Raw genomic sequence first — 20,776 nt, 5'->3', positions numbered from 1 at the left:
GAAGGCATGGTAAAACTCTCCTTCACTGTGGCAATCGTGAATGACCGACCGCATTCTTACAGCTGGTTCATTCTCTAATTAGCCACACATAAATTCTAATCTGTACTCTAATGACCAGTTGGGAGGAAAACAATGAGAGAATTGATGAAGCCACGCTTGTGGATGAATGTCGTTGCCAGAATTCTTAAATGTTTTGAATTTACGTGTAGTAATGAACAGCTTATAGTCAAAATCATCATGTCGGCGAGTCGCATATCGGTCATTGTTAGGTCGTGTCGGCCGTTCCATCTCAAAATTCGGTGCACATTGCCAATTTCTTTCATAACTTCCGAAGTGTCCTGTGTTATTATTTTGTGGTTGTTCCGTATTTCTAAGTCCCTCTTCCCGTATTGGAGCGCGAGTGGCCTCTGAAATACGTAATTCTTGTATTACCTGAGTCAGCTGATCTTGTACCTCCCGGATTTCTCTTTGGTGTTGCGTATTAATTTGATTCAGATTTTGTTTCAGTTTCCTAATTTGTTCGCTCTCTTCTGTGTCATTAAAGACTACCGGTTTTGTGTCATTCAGATTATCATCTACCTTCGTAGATAAATTATTTAGCTGATCCGAAAGTTCAACTACTTTCTCTGATAATGAACTAATTTACTCCATGTGTCTTTCTGAACTAATTTTCAGAGTATCTACTGTGTTCTTTAAGTTTTCTTGAGTTTTTGCAAGTTGCATAACCGAATCGGTAGATGCAACTGAGTCAATTTTAGCTTGCAGGGTCTCATGATTTTCATGAACAATAGTTTGCAGTTCTTTTATGGCTGCTTCGTGATTCTGTAATGCATTTTCATGCCGCGAAAAAATAGGTTGAAAATGCTCACAAATTTGTGTTTTTACGTCGTTACAGACTGTTTGACATTTCGATTCGATTTTATGTAACTCAGTAGTCAAATCTTCACGTGTTTGTTCAAGAGTGGTGTGAAGATTTTGTTCCATTGCGTCTAACTGTTGCTGTGTTTGTCTCCGATTTTGTTTCATTTGTTTCTGATTTTGTTCAAGCGTTGTGTCTAACTTTTGTAGCCTTTGTCCCATTTGTTGCATTAACTGTAATAACAACGCACTGGTGTCTGAAACACGTTCCTCAGTACTTTTCGGCAGTGAAGTTGCACCGGCAACATTCACATTTTGACAAGCAGAAAATGTGTCTTGACTTATTTGAGAAAACGATGAGGACCCAAATCTTGAATCTACAGCATTTGCGAGATTGTTTCCTGTCATTTCGGATTCCTGAGGCGAGCTGTTGCCGACCGATCGATCGATAATGCTTCCCTGTTATCTAATTGTTTCACTGTCTACACCATTGTTTGCCGCCCGCTCCATTTCCCTATGCACAGTTACCAAATTACTACTTTGATCATTATTTAATTCATTACTCTGCGGCGCTAACACACTGCTTTCGTCTTCACTGTCATTTCTCAGTTTACTTTGGAGCCTAGTATTACGTTTTCCACACGCCATAATTGTCACAATATTTCACACGATAACACAGAAAAGCACAATTTGAAGAGCAAAATAAAATAACATAGCAATGGAAATAATATCTACTTAATTTTAAGCGCAGCTGCGAAATACTTGGTGCAAATCTACATGAATGTCACAACTGTTTTACTGTACAACAATGAAAAACTACAATTACAAAGGAAATTCTCTCTATGATTACGCGCTAGCAATAAACAAAAGCTACACTAATTACACAAACTACAAGAAAAAAATCAGAAGATTCCAGTGTGGTATCCTCGGCTAAGGGTCGACATATGAAACGTCCCCTTTCTTAACAATTATACATGACTGTGCTTAACCTGACACACAATATTTTTAGCGCAACGCAATCTGACTTTCAAAAATCCCTACAAAAGAATAGCCCTGACTAACATTAACCTATACCTTTCACAAATCACTTACCTCACAAAAATCTTCGCTACTCAAGCTACTGCAATACAGCGAGCGCCACTACTGCCAGCTAAATAAAAGATTCAAAATACTGAAGGCACTAACTACTGATAGGGATGGTTAGCAAATGAAAGATATTAATAAAGAACAAACAATGTATTTACCTTAATAGTCATAATATATATAGCAGTTCATGACAAATTACAAAACTCCGCCATCTCTCTCCCCACATCCACCACTGCTGGCGGCTCACCTCCAACTGCGCAACGCTACGCGCTGTTCACAGCCAGCTGCCTAACACTACAATGGCGAGTATTACAACAATGCAAAGCAGCCACAGACTGCACACAACACACCCAGTGATTTTCATACAGAGGTGGCGTTACCAATAAAAAACCTAAACAGCCTACTTACACTAGAAACGTTTAACTTTATTAATGTAAAGCTATAAATAGGCAGGAAGGCGAATATCGAAGTGGGTTCAAACTTATTTGACAACTATAAACTAACCAACATAAGAGTTTAACAAAACTCTCAGTTCTTTTCACATTATAATTTGCAGCTTGACTTGGCCAAACAGAAACGGATATGGGCTTTTGTATGACACGTATGTAAGATTTTACACGTGTTATTACGAGATTGACGATGGAGTTAGGTGCATACTTACCCCACATAAGTTTAAGAAATTATCTCCCATAGAGGTGATAGATCATTCAAAGCAACATGAAGCAGTGAAGACTGGAACTGTGGACATACATACTGAATTAGAATCACAGCAAAACTTGTCTGTAGGCATTGCAACATATGCATTAACACTACATGACCGTCTCATAAACTACTCCCTGCTAATAGGAATTGTACAATGTGTAGTATAAATGTAGAGGTGAAACATGTGGGGCATTTCCCAATGACTTCTCAAACAACGTGAATCATAACAGACACAAGGGTCTTACGATGAATATGGGCGATTTGTGTTTAAACATGTTGCATACATTCATTTCTGAAATGCTGGACAATAACTAACTAGGTATTTCACAATCGTTTCTTCAACCAAACTGTTTACATCAATTCAGTGTGTTAAAACTTGAAAAATGATGGCGTCGTTTACACTAATTTACTATGCAAATCTCTGGGGTGATGAAGGAGCAGCATAGTTTATGTTAAAGGCCATGAGAAAAATTAATAAATGTGCATCTATCCAGAATCTGAAACACAAGAATGACCTGCCCTCAAGCAGCTGTAGAAGGGAGATGGAAGTAGATAATACACTACTGGCCATTAACATTGCTACATCAAGAAGAAATGCAGATGATAAACGGGTATTCATTGGACAAATATATTATACTAGAACTGACATGTGATTGGATTTACACGCAATTTGGGTGCATATATCCTGAGAAATCAGTACCCAGAACAACCACCTCTGGCCGTAATAACGGCCTTGATACGCCTGGGCATTGAGTCCAGCACAGCTTGCATGGCGTGTACAGGTACAGCTGCCCATGCAGCTTCAACAATCAAAAGTAGTGACTGGCGTATTGTGACGAGCCAGTTGTTCGGCCACCATTAACCAGACATTTTCAATCGGTGAGAGATCTGGAGAATGTGCTGGCCAGGGCAGCAGTCGAACATTTTCCGTATCCAGAAAGGCGCTTACACAACCTGCAACATGCCGTCGTGCATTATCCTGCTGAAATGTAAGGTTTCGCAGGAATCGAATGAAGGGTAGAGCCGTCCGCAGCTCGTGGTCGTGCGGTGCGTTCTTGCTTCTCGCGCCCGGGTTCCCGGGTTCGATTCCCGGCGAGGTCAGGGACTTTCTCTGTCTCGTGATGACTGGGTGTTGTGTGATGTCCTTAGCTTAGTTAGGTTTAAGTAGTTCTATGTTCTAGGGGACTGATGACCATAGATGTTAAGTCCCATAGTGCTCAAAGCCATTTGAACCATTTTTGAAGGGTAGAGCCAAGGGCCGTAACACATCTGATATGTAACGTCCACTGTTCAAAGTGCCGTCAATGCGTACAAGAGGTGACCGAGACGTGTAACCAATGTCACCCCATACCATCACACCGGGTGATAGGCCTGTATGGTGATGACGAATACACGCTTCCAATGTACGTTCACGGCGATGTCGCCAAACACGGATGCGACCATCATGATGCTGTAAGCAGAATCTGAATTCATCCGAAAAAATGACGTTTTGCCATTCATGCACCCAGGTTCGTCGTTGAGTACACCATCGCTGGCGCTCCTGTCTGTGATGCAGCGTCAAGGGTAACCGCAGCCATGGTCTCCGAGCTGATAGTCCACGCTGCTGCAAACGTCGTCGAACTGTTCGTGCAGATGGTTGTTGTCTTGCAAACGTCCCCATCTGTTGACTCAGGGATCGAGACGTGGCTGCACGATCCGTTACAGCCATGCGGATAAGATGCCTGTCATCTCGACTGCTAGTGATACGAGGCCGTTGGGATCCACTACGGCGTTCCGTATTACCCTCCAGAACCCACCGATTCCATATTTTGCTAACAGTCATTGGATCTCGACCAACGCGAGTAGCAAATTCGCGATACGGTAAAACGCAATCGCGATAGGCTACAATCCGACCTTTATCAAAGTCGGAAACGTGATGGTACGCATTTCTCCTCCTTACACGAGGCATCACAACAATGGTTCACCAGGCAACGACGGTCAACTGCTGTTGATGTATGAGAAATCGGTTGGAAACTTTCCTCATGTCAGCAAGGTTTAGGTGTTGCCATCTGCGCCAACCTTGTGTGAATGCTCTGAAAAGCTACTCATTTGGATATCACAGCATCTTCTTCCTGTCGGTTAAATTTCGCGTCTGTAGCACGTCATCTTCGTGGTGTAGCGATTTTAATGGCCAGTAGTGTATTTATCTATTATTGAATTGGCTTTCTGCTAAGTAAGTCTCTTCTTTTAATAAATTTGTATTTATTTATTGAGTTCCTATTTTCTACCCCCTCACTTACAGGCTTCAGGTAAGAATGTAGCATATATCATCAGTTCTCCTTTTGAAGAGTATGAGACCTGAAGCGCCACGGGGGCTGTCTCCACCCCATGTGACACAGCTGTGACGTAACCAGGAGACCTTGCATCAGCAGGCCCCGATAGGTAGCGACAGGTCCCGACAGACATGGTGCCAAGTCAGACAGTTCTCAAGTTCTTGAGCTTGGTTAATAACAAGGAGAATCTGTCTCTGAGGTTATGCCACTCATAACTCACCATACAATTTTTGTGTACATCAATGCATGTGCATCTACAACCAGATGCATGTGCTGCCTATATAAATATTTAATGCTGAATAGCTCCTTTTCATTTCACTCTTGTTAGCGTCCATCAAGAAATGTTCTGCACAAGCTGATTGTGATGTATTGGTAAACGCCCTTATTTGTTAGGTGCTGACAACTTAGTTCTGACCATAATATCCCCACTCATTGATGATTGGATCATGGCTTCCCTCATAGCCAGTTTGTGGGAATGTAGTTGTGACTTGCAATTTTCAATGCAAAGCTCCTTCGGTTTTGCTCCAAATGTGGAGAATTGGGTACTCGAGTAGTCGTAAAATTATGTCTAATTCTTCTACAGAAAATATTTTTAACACTTAAGTTGTGTGTTTTTCCCAGATGCGCTTCATGCTGAATTGCAGAATGAAATATCAGAATATGCACGCTGTATACCAAATGATGAAGGTGATAATCAAAATATCCACGGGTGTACTGCCGGTCTACAGTGTCCAACGGGCACAATATTTCGGCGATCATACATGTCGCCATCATCAGGTGAACTGACGGACTGAGATCCTGTGAACGTGCCGGCACGGAGATCCGTACACTATGGCTGCTCAGGGGGAACTGGGTTCGGTCGCGGCGGCGGCCGATTTAAATACCCTCCGCCCGCGGCGCGCTCACTCCGCCGTCCGCGCCCCGCGCCACGGTCGCGCGGTGGAACAGATTGCGACGGCGTCTGAGATGACGTCGGTGTGATGGCTCTGTCCGCCGTGGTCGTCACAACTATACATTTGCTCGATTTACTCTTGATTAACCCAATCGCTGATGCCAAGCCTTGCTAAGATTATAGCCACAGTCACGGTTTATGAGGTCGTCATTGGTGCGAATTTCGATGGCCTCTCTAACAACGCTGTCCCAGTATCTCGACGTCTGTATCAGAATCCTCGTGCGTTCATACTCCATAGCGTGATTTTCCGACAAACAATGTTCAGCGACCGCAGACTTGCTCGGATATATCAGTCGAGTGTGCCTCTGGTGTTCACGGCATCGATCCTCGACGATACGCATCGTCTGACCAATATACGACTTGCCACATTGACACGGAATCTGGTACACGCCGGCCTTCCTCAAACCGAGGTCATCTTTGGCGCTCCCCACCAGTGCACCAGTGCACCCAGTTCCCCCTGAGCAGCCATAGTGTACGGATCTCCGTGCCGGCACGTTCACAGGAGCTCAGTCCGTCGGTTCACCTGATGATGGCGACATGTATGATCGCCGAAATATTGTGCCCGTTGGACACTGTGGACCGGCAGTAAAATGGTTCAAATGGCTCTGAGCACTATGGGACTCAACTGCTGAGGTCATTAGTCCCCTAGAACTTAGAACTAGTTAAACCTAACTAACCTAAGGACATCACAAACATCCATGCCCGAGGCAGGATTCGAACCTGCGACCGTAGCGGTCTTGCGGTTCCAGACTGCAGCGCCTTTAACCGCACGGCCACTTCGGCCGGCAAACCGGCAGTACACCCGTGGATATTTTGATTATCAAATACGCCGGGAGAAACTCAAGAATCAGATGAAGGTGATGTTTGCGTATAACTGTTTATCCTCGGTGTACTACAACGTAAGTATTAGGCATTATTATTAATGATGGGTGTATATTTCTGTTGCGTATGGACATACATGATGCTTATCAATCCCACATTTTTTGTAGGAGTACTGAAACTTGATGGAGGTGGTCTTGCTGCAACACCATTGAACCTGTTTGGCTACTGCCCTCAGCCTAGTGGTAGCAGGGCAGTACCGTCAATGTGTATAAATGTGTGTGTGTGTGTGTGTGTGTGTGTGAAATTATGCTTATAGAAGTTTGTTATATTTATGTTTCATAATTATAGCCACTTTGTGGGATGCGTCTGGAGGTGGGCTTAAAACGGTGCGGGCAGACCCATTGCTGATGTGAGACCATCGACATCGGTATCACCTCATCTTAGGCCATCCGGATACCACACCTGACTGAGCAGTAGCGGGAGGGTACCTTCATACGTAGCACCTCATCCATTTGCCATCTGGCTACCATCCCAAGACCTACCACTAGCAGGGCAGTACCATTGATACCTACATCACTTCTTCCAGTGTTGTACACTTACCTTCCCCAGCCTAGCAACAGCAGATTAGGACCATCGATGGCTGTGTCACCTCGTTCGTGACGTAGCAGCAGCTGCCCCAGAGCCTGTCTTGTTCACCAACACGAGGTAGATCTTCTTTGTGGTTGTTGATGTTTCCAGGGAAAGAGCTTGCAGTTCCGCACTGATAACGTCAGTCCTAGAGACTGAGATTCCACTACCTTCCTTTGTGCATGCCAAGAAATGTTGGAATGGAGGTTTCCTGAAATCTCTGATGCCCAGCAGTATCTCGTCATCATGTGCAAGGCAGTTCACTACTGCAAGCTGATGCATCCCCATAAAGATGGCAGTGATGTTGCTTTAGAGACAAGCATCGAGAAATTTTCAGAAAAGGATGGAGTTATGTTGCAGGATATGTCAATTGCAGAGTGGTATGGAACTTTTACTGAGGGCATCCTACTAATGCCTTCTTCCTAAATGAAATGGATCCGGTAAGCTGCTAAGTTCTATACGCAACCCTTATGTGTAGTCACACTTTTTTGTTCTAGTTAATGGGAGATCCAATTTCACCGCTCTTCTCCCGATATTACCGCTAAAAAGGCATGTATTAATGTCCAAAATGTAGGTGAAAGAGATAAAAATTGCTTCGCATGGTCGCTTTTGGCCTAAAGATGCCTGTATTCAGTCACCTGTAAGTCGTGTGATGTCTGTGACCTTTATAGCTTATAAGGCATCTCATTCATCGTCATAGTCCCAGACCTGCCAAAATTCGGGAGGCAGAACCATAAATATTCGGTTCATGTTGATGGGCTGCGTGCAGAGGAAAAAAGAAAAAAGCAAGCAAATTTGAAGCTTAAAGTAGGTGAAACGCTCTGCTGTTCCAAAGTAGCCACACAGTGTCCCAAACACGTAGATGTATCGCTGTTCTCCAAACGTGTGAAATATCGCTACGTTTGGGTCAAAAACATGTCTGCAGGCCGCTGTGACCGAACGGTTCTAGGCGCTTCAGTCCGGAACCACTCACCTGCTACGGTCACATGTTCGAATCCTGCCTAGGCCATGGTTGTTTGATGTCCTTAGGTTAGTTAGGTTTAAGTAGTTCTAAGTCTAGGGGACTGGTGACCTCAGATGTTAAGTCCCATAGTGCTTAAAGCCATTTGGACCTTTTTTTTTAAAAAACTTGTCCCACATACTGTCTGCCAAGTGACTAAAAATAAGGGGGAAACGCACTTTCGCTGCAGCTGTCTCAACTCTGTGGCTGCAAATGCACAATCTCGGCCAGTCTTCGGGTGGCACCTGCATCTAGATGGTATGCACACATCTTCCGTGTGAGTCATACAGAATCCATATACTGCAAGTTACGCGCTCGGCTTTCATCATGCCGAGAACCTTGTCATGACATGTTTCAGTGTAAGGAGTATCGGCTGCATACGCAGTCATGGCAAATTCCTAAAGATTGCACCTAATTACTTCACATAGAACTCAACGTGGCACCCAGCACATGAAACAAACTCTATCCATATAAAGTAACTTGACATCAGTGAAGTCTGATATTGGAGACTTGTAGTGGAATCGGTATATGTGGAGTTTGGAGAGGTCCAGTACACACTTACCGATATAGACAGGCTTCGTGAACTACGCTGAAAACTTAGCCATATCCACAGTGAACAGTCCTACGTTGAAGATTGTGGCCCTCTTAAAATTTGCCTTTGTGACGTAACACCTGGACCATAACATCCACCCAAAGGTAAACTAAACACATTTTGGAATGTTTTCTAATATTCTACATATTTTCGAGGAAAACTGAATTATTTGTTAGCTTATAAAAATCGTTTTTATAACCACATGTTGTGACGACCCTATGTCCGGTATTAACATCGATCGATGTACTCCTTCAAGGAGGGATGCTGGTCGAAATGGCTCTGAGCACTATGGGACTCAACTGCTGAGGTCATTAGTCCCCTAGAACTTAGAACTAGTTAAACCTAACTAACCTAAGGACATCACACACATCCATGCCCGAGGCAGGATTCGAACCTGCGACCGTAGCGGTCTCGCGGTTCCAGACTGCAGCGCCAGAACCGCGCGGCCACTTCGGCCGGCGCTGGTCGAAAGAAATGCCATTGGTGATACTAAGGAGTTGCATCACTGTTGGAGTGAGTGTCCTGGTGAAAGAAATCTTATTGGGCGATATACTTTTATGAAGTGTCCCCATTGCATCCAGGTAAGAGGAAACTACCTCCTTTGTCACAATCTGAAACTTTGTGCCATCGGGAAATGCTGCTCGAGTGATATGGGTATCCACCCGACACATTGCCTCAGCAAGCTTCTGAATAGGTGCCTGCAAAAATTGTAGCGCATCCAGAAAACAGAACGAGGTTCTCGACGTGATTCGCTTGGAGAATGAAATTTATTTCTATACACTGTCTGGTGTGATACTAACCTTTTCATTCTCCCACACGTGCACAACAAGAAAGTGAGCATCATAACCACTCAGATTATCAAATAAATGGCTCTGACCACTATGGGACTTAACTGCTGTGGTCATCAGTCCCCTAGAACTTAGAACTACTTAAACCTAACTAACCTAAGGACATCACACACACCCATGCCCGAGGCAGGATTCGAACCTGCGACCGTAGCAGTCGCACGGTTCCTGACTGCGCGCCTAGAACCGCACGTCCACCAAGGCCGGCATATATATATATATATATATATATATATATATATATATATATATATATATATATATATATATATATATATATATATATATACACTCCTGGAAATGGAAAAAAGAACACATTGACACCGGTGTGTCAGACACACCATACTTGCCAGACCCACCATACTTGCTCCGGACACTGCGAGAGGCTGTACAAGCAATGATCACACGCACGGCATAGCGGACACACCAGGAACCGCGGTGTTGGCCGTCGAATGGCGCTAGCTGCGGAGCATTTGTGCTTCGCCGCCGTCAGTGTCAGCCAGTTTGCCGTGGCATACGGAGCTCCATCGCAGTCTTTAACACTGGTAGCATGCCGCGACAGCGTGGACGTGAACCGTATGTGCAGTTGACGGACTTTGAGCGAGGGCGTATAGTGGGCATGCGGGAGGCCGGGTGGACGTACCGCCGAATTGCTCAACACGTGGGGCGTGAGGTCTCCACAGTGCATCGATGTTGTCGCCAGTGGTCGGCGGAAGGTGCACGTGCCCGTCGACCTGGGACCGGACCGCAGCGAGGCACGGATGCACGCCAAGACCGTAGGATCCTACGCAGTGCCGTAGGGGACCGCACCGCCACTTCCCAGCAAATTAGGGACACTGTTGCTCCTGGGGTATCGGCGAGGACCATTCGCAACCGTCTCCATGAAGCTGGGCTACGGTCCCGCACACCGTTAGGCCGTCTTCCGCTCACGCCCCAACATCGTGCAGCCCGCCTCCAGTGGTGTCGCGACAGGCGTGAATGGAGGGACGAATGGAGACGTGTCGTCTTCAGCGATGAGAGTCGCTTCTGCCTTGGTGCCAATGATGGTCGTATGCGTGTTTGCCGCCGTGCAGGTGAGCGCCACAATCAGGACTGCATACGACCGAGGCACACAGGGCCAACACCCGGCATCATGGTGTGGGGAGCGATCTCCTACACTGGCCGTACACCACTGGTGATCGTCGATGGGACACTGAATAGTGCACGGTACATCCAAACCGTCATCGAACCCATCGTTCTACCTTTCCTAGACCGGCAAGGGAACTTGCTGTTCCAACAGGACAATGCACGTCCGCATGTATCCCGTGCCACCCAACGTGCTCTAGAAGTTGTAAGTCAACTACCCTGGCAGCAAGATCTCCGGATCTGTCCCCCATTGAGCATGTTTGGGACTGGATGAAGCGTCGTCTCGCGCGGTCTGCACGTCCAGCACGAACGCTGGTCCAACTGAGGCGCCAGGTGGAAATGGCATGGCGAGCCGTTCCACAGGACTACATCCAGCATCTCTACGATCGTCTCCATGGGAGAATAGTAGCCTGCATTGCTGCGAAAGGTGGATATACACTGTACTAGTGCCGACATTGTGCATGCTCTGTTGCCTGTGTCTATGTGCCTGTGGTTCTGTCAGTGTGATCATGTGATGTATCTGACCCCAGGAACGTGTCAATAAAGTTTCCCCTTCCTGGGACAATGAATTCACGGTGTTCTTATTTCAATTTCCAGGAGTATATATATATATATATATATATATATATATATATATATATATATATATATCCAATCTTTGTACTGCAGTTTGCATGAATTATGAGATGTGTCGCAAAAATCATCCACTAGTGCAGTTCCCACTTTTCTATCCACTGGCTGGTTACTAACATGGCGTTTACTTCTTGCTTGTTTAAGGCATAGCTGTCCTGCGAGTTGGCATTGCAGTGTTTTTGCTGTAAAGGCCATCAGCACATGGCTCAAGTTTATCACGCTCAGAGAGCAATTACCTCACAGGATTATCCTGGAAGTATGTTTCAAATTTGTTATGACTGGAATCAAATGGCCATGCAGCTTGATAGGACTTCGCATAAAATATGTGTTGTCCTGTGGTGTTGGAAGCATTGGGATTACCTTCAGAATAAAGTGCCACAGGAACTAGTAAGCACTCAAAGACAGCCTCTACAACAAAGGGACATCAGTCCTGGTTGGGCTTCCTTAAACTCTAACAACATTTTATCCACAATGGGCACTTCCATATACATGGATTCCGGCTAGAGCAATCAGTCAGATGTCTTTCTAAATTCTCTTACTTAGTAAACAGAGCTGAGACAGCTGCAGCGAAAGTGCGTTTCACCCTTATTTTTAGTCATTTCGCAGACATTATGTGTGACAAGTTTTTTAAAAAAAATGGTCCAAATGGCTTTAAGCACTATGGGACTTCACATCTGAGGTGACCAGTCCCCTAGACTTAGAACTACTTAAACCTAACTAACCTAAGGACATCACATACAACCATGGCCTAGGCAGGATTCGAACATGCGACCGTAGCAGGCGAGTGGTTCCGGACTGAAGGGCCTAGAACCGTTCGGTCACAGGTGCCAGCAGACATGTTTTTGACGCAAACGTAGCGATGTTTCTCGCGTTTGGAGAACAGCGATACATCTACGTGTTTGAGACACTGTGTGGCTGTAAGGAATATCTGTTGCTAATGACGAATCTCCTCATACAGTGCAGCAAGTGGTCTTCCGGTGACAGGGTTCAAACGGCTCTGAGCACTATTGCACTTAACTTCTGAGGTCATCAGTCCCCTAGAACTTAGAACTACTTAAACCTAGCTAACCTGCCCGAGGCAGGATTCGAACCTGCGACCGTAGCGGTCACGTGGTTCCAGACTGTAGCGCCTAGAGCCGCTCGGCCACTCTGGCCGGCCGGTCACAGGGCCACGATATGCATGCTGCACTACAACTGAAAGTCGGTCAGTCATGCTATGAAGACAAATGCTTCATCAGTGCATCTGGGATCTGGATCCTCCCATTCCCACACAATTTTGAGTGTGTGGGTGTGGAGGACGGGGAATAGTGAGTGAATCATTTACCACAGTTGTGGGTGAGTGTGTGTGTAGATGTGAATTACTGTATAGTATGTGTTTTTGCTACTTGTGTTGTTACGTTTACTATGTACACACTTCTTTCCTTGCACACATGTGTGCTTGTAAATATGTTTATCTGTATCTGTGGTTCTTCGCCTGGTGCTGCTAGTCATACATTGTAAATACTGTAAACAAAAACAAAAAAAAATCATTTCCCCCCTCTCTTAGTATAGTGTATCCTTGCCTGTCACGCAATGCTCTAAATATTGTATCGTTGATCAGTTGCTGTTACTTAAATAAAATAATTCTGCACATTAGTAGACTCTTTCTTTGAATAAATGTATTGTTAATGGTAATAAAACATGAGTGAATTTTCTACATCTATTTATTTTCTACATGCTCTGCATTCGTTCTGAGTCACATTCAAGGCTATAGCTGCAATTAAGTACATGACCATTCCTTCAGTAAATTCAACTTCCCCAGATTTTATGCTGATAGGGTTCTCAGTAGCATATTTTGGCACTACATGATACAGCCATTTATACATTGTTTTAGTTTATCTACATTCTCACTGTGGTCACACAAATAGGAAAGACGTAGTATACAGCTCTAATGTAAGGATACCAGAGGTTCTGTCTGCTGGCAGCAGTAATAAAGTATTGCACAGGTCACTTAAATTTACCGCGCTGGAATGTGTAGTGCTACAACGATGAAAATTAATACTACGACGATGTCAAACCTTATTTTCATGATATAAAAAAGTATTCATGATATTAAAAATGTAATTATAATTTTATTATTTTCATTTTTGTTCTCAGTGTATCAAAGTCTTTCTAGTGCACGGAATAATTAGCATTGTTTGTACTACGAAACTATATATGATTGTTAAGGGTAAAGCATGTAATAATTCGATTTTGTTGAGTCTGAATTTTGCTCTCGTACTGGTCGGTAGAGAAGGAAAAATTCCTTAATCGATGTGAATGTATAAAGGCTGTAAAAAGGAGAGAGAGAGAAGGTAAATACAAGTTATTCAAAACAAATATCTCTAAAGTGTAACGTCTTGTGATTTCCTATAACTAAAAATTGCAAGGTCTAATCTGAGCCTGCCCTGAATAACAGCGAAGAACATTTATGTTATCATATATTTTCTTCGTTTGATCACGGTTGTGATTCGCATGTTTCTTTTGGTTACGCGACGTGTTATGAATATTTTCATTTTACGCGCAAAAGTGCACACAGCTTTCATCGAACCTGCGTCTTTCGGAAACGATAACTTTTAATCAGTACAATTACGCGAATACCGTCTAAATCGCAACCATGATCGCGAAAGTGTTTCCTTGACCAAATAATTCTTATAAAATGTATATTCTCCAAAGCGAGCACCATTGCACTATCGCTGACTCGCAACAATCGAAAGAGTAAAATCAATGCTTAAATAAAATTTCCACCTCTTAATAATTATTATTATCCCATTAAATAAATAAATAGCAATTCAGTGCTTATATAATCAACTACAAGCAATAAACAGAGGGGGCAATTCAAATGTTTAACATATATTCTCGCACCCTCAGGTTTTAATTCCACAAATGACTCCCCATACATATTCATAATTAATGCCTGACCTTTTCACATCCTAATGTTGATAGAAGTATGTAAGGTATTATATTCAGTCGCTGTCTTCCTCTCTATATGAACTCCATTGTACTACACAGGTAGTCCCACTCACGCCACGAATGTTGCACTTTAGCATCGACACATGCGTTTTATACATATACAACTACTTCAAAGTCTTCGTCGGCAGCTAGGCCTAGATTTACAAGTTTAGAACCACTGTCAGTCACATTTTATGAGCTGTAAAATAACAGTGTTCTTGTGGGAGTTGGCTCCTGTGGATGTGATACAGCATAGTCGAACAACAAGTCGAAAGGGTCAGGGAAACATCCTGTAGGCAGCAACTGTAGTGCAAGTGGGAACATCTTATAAGTGTCCACTTTAGGCACTGGATCAGGCACTCGCTGCAGCTACTGTGCTCATGATTCACCATAGTCCAGATCAGGAAGACATTCTGTTAACTGTGGCTGCTGTTGGCACCTGCCCTTGCCTGCGGCAATGACAGTAATAAAGCCCTAAGTATAACGACGCACGAACTGAATAATTATAATAAGCGATGAATGATCAAAGTAGCTACCAATTGTCTTCTTTAGGGCTTGGCTGATCGCTGCTGCTGCTGGTGGCTCTTAGTGCTGAACGGCAAATAATGACACGCACAAACATACACACACACACACACACACACACACACACACACACACACACACACACACCACAAACACACAAAATCAACTTTCCTAAAATACACATATCAAAAAAAGTTTTGCATCTCCTCGGCTCCGAGTTCCGGAACCTGTACAGAAAATTGGAATAGAGATCAACATAAACATCATTTCCGCCCTTTTTATTGCTCATGAAAACCACACATTGGATGTTGTACCACCATAGAGCGAGACCTTTAGAGGTGGGGGTTCAGATTGCCGTAGACATCAGTACCTCTAATACCCAGTACCAGTACCAGCTCTCTAATCGAGCGATGTCGTTTTCCAGAAGGAAGTTATTCAAAAGACGTGCACGATGGAGGCGCGAATTGTTGTCCATTGAGACGAATGCTGCCGATATGGTTGCACTATCCACCGGAGGATGGCATTCACGTATCGCACAGCTGTTACGGCGCCTTCCATGGATTGTATGTTAACCGGGGGCCTAGAGACGACGGAGAGGCTCCGTCCCCGCAGCAGACGCAGTGATCCACAACCCTACGACGACTACCGCAGTCCACTTCACCTCTCCGCCGCCCCACACCGAACCCAGGGTTATTGTGCGGTTTTGCCCCCGGTGGACCCCCCCCCTCCCCCCAGGGAACGTCACACCGCAGACGAGTGTAACCCCTATGTTTGAGAGGTAGAGTAATGGTGATGTACGCGTACGGGGAGAACATGTTTGCGCGGCAATCGCAGACATAGTGTAGCGGAGGCGGAATAAGGGGAACCAGCCCGCATTCGCCGTGGCAGATGGAAAACCACATAAAAACCATTCACAGACTGGCCGGCTCACCGGACCTCGACGCAAGTCCGCCGGACGGATTCGTGCCGGGAACCAGGCGCTCCTTTCCGCCCGGAAGTCTTCCATGACTACCAGCGGCGACGTCGGCCCCACATAATGGCACCCCAAAACACTAGCGAACGTCCACCTTGCTACACTCGCTGGACAGTGTGTCTAAGGCGTCCAGCCTGACCAGGTTGCCTCCAAACATGTCTCTGACGATTGTCTGGCTGAAGGCACATGCGACACTCATCGGCGAAGAGAACGTGATGCCAATCCTGAGTGGTCCATTCGGCATGTTGTAGGGCTCATCTGTACTGCCCTGCTTGGAGTCGTGATTGCAAAGATGGACCCCGTCAAGGACGTCGGGAGTGAAGTTGCGCATTATGCAGCCTACTGCGCGCAGTTTGAGTCGTAACACGACGTACTGTGGATGTACGAAAAGCGCTATTCAGCATGGTGTCGTTGCTGCCAGGGTTCCTCCGAGCCATAATCCACTGCAGTAGTAGCCCTTGGGCGGTCTGAGTGAGGCATTTCTTCGACAGTTCCTGTCTCTGTATCTCCTCCATGTCCAAACAACATCGCTTTGGTTCACTCCGAGATGCCTGGACACTTACCTTGTTGAGAGTCCTTCCTGGCACAAAGTAACAATGCGGCGCCATCGAACCGCAGTATTGACCGTCTGGGCATGGTTGAACTACAGACAACACGAGCCGTGTACCTCTTTCCTGGTGGAATGACTGGAACTGATCTACTGCCGGACTCTCTCGGTCTAATAGCCGCTGGTCATGCATGGTTGTTTTCATCTTTGGGCGGGTTTAGTGACATCTCTGAACAGTCAGAGGTACTGTATCTGTGGTACAATATCCAGTCAACGTCTATCATCAGGAGTTCTGGGAACTGGGGTGATGCAAAACATTTCTTGATGTGTGTATATGCTCAGCTGAACTTTCATGCTACTTGCACTGCTAAGTGGATGTGTTTGCGGAAGGGTTTGCAGAGGCTCCTGCTGACAACACACATGAAAACTGCACACTATTGGCTCCTAATCAGTGACATGTGGTGGGGAGGGGCAGGGTGTGGCGTTTGTTTGTGTGTGTGTGGGGGGGGGGGGGCGTATGAATTAAACCTTCCCTGCCTCTCGATGGCCTTGGCATGAGGCTCTATGGCTGTTCCACGTACGGCCTTGGAGATAAGGAAATGCTGAAGTTGGTATAATTTGACCCATTGTCTCAACTAATGACATGGCAGGTAATAAACCGCTGATGCTGATGTCAGTACGTTCTCTACCAAAAACCGCAATGATTCCTTTAACAATAGGCGTTCCATTGACATTTGTGAACAAATTCCATCACCTGTCAAAAATGAGTTGGCTAAGTATAAGTAAATGTACACTTATTACTCACAGGACGCAGAATCCTTAAAAAATCGAATAAAGCAAATGTGTTAACAATCAGTTGTAGCAGAGCATCAACAATTGAGGCGTCTTTCCTTGCTCCTACGTTGCGAACAGTGGAACATTCTAGCTACAGAGACCAAAAGGACGCGAAATCATTTGGCTTTTACATTTGCAGTGGGGAAAGGAAATGACCCTTGATTACAGAAATACAGAACGATCTCGATTAGTGCACCACGCAGTGAAGTGTATGTCTGAATCATGAGAATATTCGCGGTATCACGATGGCACGCGGAAAGTTATGGAAATAATAGGATATCTGAAGCTGCAGCAGAGAACTCAGTAAACATCGAAAAGGCCCTCAGCAGGGAACAACCCAGTGGTGTGTCCATTAACTCTGAACAGGTCTCTTGTGTAACCAGCTTTTAATTCACGTTTTATTTCTACACCAACCACCCCTTTATTTTCCTCTACTTTCCTCTTGCATTTGCGGGAAAGAATGAAACCCAAAAGCAAAGTAAAATAAGCGAATTACTGCCGCAAATAGCGTCTAAATTGGAAACTCCGTCACGACCCTATTGCCGCAGCACTGGTTCTGATTTGCGCTAATCGCTTTTACGATCTCATTCGGAACTCTTGTTAATTCCAGAAACGGCTGAACGTGCCGCAGGCCGCCCGAAAGATACGCACCGATCGCCTTTCATTGAAGAATGACAAATTGTGACCCCACACTGTTTCCGCAATACTAGTCACTCTAAGTCTGCAAACTCTTTACTCTATTAGAGAGCGTAGTCTATTCACTGTTAATATCTTTTCGCATGACCCCTTATTAGAATCAAAGTTATGAGACTAGCTGAATAAGACAATTTATTCTATCCAACAATTACTTAGTGTCTTAATGCACACAATAGTCTAGTTATGGCGCTGTCGAAGGTACATTTTATAATGTCACCGATTCAGAATAAAGCTGACATGAACCTACACGTTGCTTAGGTGTCACAGTAATAACTGCAACAGAAGCAAATACTCTTATATTAGTGCTCTTCATCGTAAAATCTAAAACAAAGAACTGTCATAATGTAGAACTGGATGTCAGAAGAATGTTATAAATTATGAAAGTTAATGCAATTTTGTCGATTAAAGACGCGAATGGAGACCATGTTTCTCACTGGAAATAAATTGTTGATGATGTACAGCAGCCAGAAACAGTTCCCCTTATAACATCCTTATTGAGAAGGCTGAGTAGACTAACACTCATTTTCTATAAGACTCCCAGAAAGTACTTTCCACACTCTTAACGCAAGTAATGTTTCTGCAAATCAAGTAAGAAACCTTAGAATATTGTATGCATCTATAAGAGTCAATGTTATTCATGGCACTAAATGTGAATAAAACTTTTATGTACTGTCATCATTATTGTTCAAATAGAATATTATGACTTCACATAGTTGTTTATCAACATTTCTTTCACTTTCAATTTGTAAAATAAGTTTGAAGCGTTATAATTCAAGAGATCCCATTTATATACCTGTATTTAATGCCGTATGTAGAATACTTTTTCAATTTAATACAAGAGTAATTTATGCTTCTTTTTTTGAAGTGACTTATCTTTGACACTCATGTACTTTGTAAACTCTGTATTGTGAGTCACAACATGTGGTGCGCGTTGGGTATCCGTTTTGCGACCAAACTAAAGTGCTGAACAATGCAAACTGATGAAAGTGACTATGAAATTAAAATAATAAAGAAAGCATTAAGAATATGATTCGTTAGAAGAAAACTGAAAAGAATTAGAAAGCAATGCTCCAGACGGACATTTCCTGACGGAAGCTTATAGTGCAACCATCTTCTTTAGACATTTGTAAATGTGAATTGTAGGTTACACTATGGCAACCAACAAGTAAAATAAAGCATCCTATGTTTTATCGAACGAATGTAAGCCTTCTAATTATGAATTATACATATTCTAAACGAGTAACGACACTTTTTAAATAAAGTATCACAAAACTAATTTCTGGCTGGTTGCAGTACACAATGAACAATTTATTTGATTACTGAGAAACAGACCAGTGTATTGTGTAACAGACAAATTAACTTACGAAACATTAGAGCAGAGTTGAAATTGCAGTTTGTTCATCCTATCTTTTCTGTAATTTTTCCGTCTTACCTCAGGAAAAACAGATTCTTCCTTTAGCGAAGCGAATTACTACTTCCTTCCCCAATCATTTTCAGCTGATCTAGAATTATGATGTCCACAGGATGTTGAATCCCATTCTGTTTCCTTTTCTTCATTATCTAACATCAGCTGTAATTTGTAGTATTGCCACGCCAAAGTTGGCAATACGAATCGATACCACAGACATTAGCGAGGGCTCAGTGCTATTAACGACGACTTATGGGAAGCGGCTCTGAGCACCACACCTCCCCTGTCAGTATAGGAGCGCGCTCATGCTGAGGTCAACGTAGTGTCGAGCTAGCAAGAGCTCTGCCCCTGATTGAGACCACAGCTACAGCAGTCAGCATCACAGTATTTGACCAACGCGATAGTTAAAAGTTCCTGATTGACTTGTTCATTTAAATGTGGAACATTACACTTCAAGACAGCAATTTGTTAATCAGTGCATAATATAATGCTTTGCTTACCATGAGAGTCGTATATTATCCATTACTCCTATGACATTGAACTATGTTAAAGTTAAGTAAATCTTTTATTCATTGACGTAATAAAGTAAAGTAATATTTCATCTGTTGTAGTTAAAAATGAACCACGACACAGAACACCCAAAGAACCCACACTTGTGGCCAAACGATTGGTCTTGTCTGGTCACACATAATATTTTTCCTTTTAACGTGCGTTTTCTTTTGCTCATTTTAAGCGAGCTGCGGTTTTTTCCTCAATGTTGGATATAGCCTCTGCAGGCAGTCGATACTAAGAGTCACTTGTATTACAGCCAACAGGTAATGCTACAATCCAGCTTGTACTTAATGTTAGGAGCAGATACCAATATGTGTAAAGTATTTTTCGTATTTCTTTTAAAGCTTTCAACACACTTTTGTTGTCACGACACCAGCTCTGTCAGCTGCCTGTGTTCTCTCTTCTGATAGTGAAATCGATGTAACAGTAACCGTTTATGAGGTTTAGTATCATCTGTAGAATCCTAGCATGGTTTTCTGTGTGATTATGCGCAAGAAATTCAGATTGCCCTTTATCTATATTATCCATTACGCATTCTGCTAGAACTCCAGGCTAGCCATGTTTCCACGCCTATAACAGTTCCCCTCTATCCATCACTTTTATTCTATTGTCTGTGTTAATGGACCTGTGGGATTATTGAGTACAATGAGAGGTTGCTAAGACTAAATTAGACTTTCGCGAATCGTGTGCGTACTTTAGAAGCTTTATTTCCCCACT

Source organism: Schistocerca nitens, chromosome 5 (assembly GCF_023898315.1).
Source record: "Schistocerca nitens isolate TAMUIC-IGC-003100 chromosome 5, iqSchNite1.1, whole genome shotgun sequence".
Taxonomy (NCBI): Eukaryota; Metazoa; Arthropoda; class Insecta; order Orthoptera; family Acrididae; genus Schistocerca; species Schistocerca nitens.
The sequence above is the reverse complement of the archived record's forward strand: the minus strand, read 5'-3'. Positions refer to the sequence as shown.